A 1,110-nucleotide genomic window follows, 5' to 3' on the forward strand; every position below is an offset into this window, starting at 1 on the left:
CATCACTTGCCGGGCTGGAGTCGGTGCTGCATGCGCCCGCCGCCCCCCGGGCCTGGGCTGCCTGGCCATCTCTGTCAGCCTGGCCGCGGCCGGTCGGCCGCACGTTCATGCCCAGTGGAAGGGGGGACCGGCGCAGCGGACCGAGCAGGCGCGATGGAGACGAACAGGCCCCCCTTCCCCCGCCCAGCCGCCCCACACCCGGAGCCAACTCCCCCCCCCCCCCCCCCCCCCCCCGCCAGGCGCCTGAACAAGGGTCTAGCAAGTGGTGGTGGGCACGCTCTTCACTCCGACGCGGGGCGCAGCGGGAGGTCCCTGGCAACAATGATGAGCACCTCCGGCGCTCGCAACATCCGGCCAGCCGGCCGCGCCCGGGCGTGACAAGAAGTTCGCCGCCGGCCGCCGGCCACCCTGGTGTGTAGACGCCCACCCCGGGCCCGGCCTCGCTGCTATACTGGTCCGAGGTGAGGACGCGCACGCACGAGGGTTGAGTTTCTTGCGACCACCGCCGCCTTCTGAGTCAATCGCAGACGCTGGCGCACGCAGCCCGTCCGCCCGTCCCCCACCCCAACTGCGCTGATGGGGGGCGCTGTCCTGGGCAAGGCTTCGCCGAAGGCGGGGGCAGCTCAGCTGGAGGGGTGTTGCTTGGGAACTCGGCGAGCGCCGGGCCCTGTGCCCCCCCACCTTAGCCCCCTCTGCCTGTGGGCATGCCCGGGCGATGATTCATCCTTAATATCCCCCGGGCCGTTCTCCTTACTCCGCGCGCGGGCTCATGCACATATCCGCCTGCGCGTGTGGGGACGTACACCAACACATCCCCGCCCGGCCCTCCCCCCCCCAGGGGCGGGGGGGGGGGGAGGGGCGGCGGCCAGGCCGGCCATGTTCCATCCCCCTCCGCCTCTCGGGGGCAGATATGCGCCACACACACACACACGTTCCTGGGGATGGCCTCTACGATGAACGAACACCGCCTCTTGGGGGAGCTGGGGGGGGGGACAGCGCGGCGGTTGCCGGCACATTGCGTGCACTCACTAGCGCCCCTGACCAGCAACGCCCTTTTTACGGGCTCCCCCCCCCCCGGCCCTTCACGCCCCTCTGCCGGGCCGGGCCGGG

The sequence above is a fragment of the Fonticula alba genome, assembly GCF_000388065.1.
Source record: "Fonticula alba strain ATCC 38817 unplaced genomic scaffold supercont2.3, whole genome shotgun sequence".
NCBI classification, from domain to species: Eukaryota; order Rotosphaerida; family Fonticulaceae; genus Fonticula; species Fonticula alba.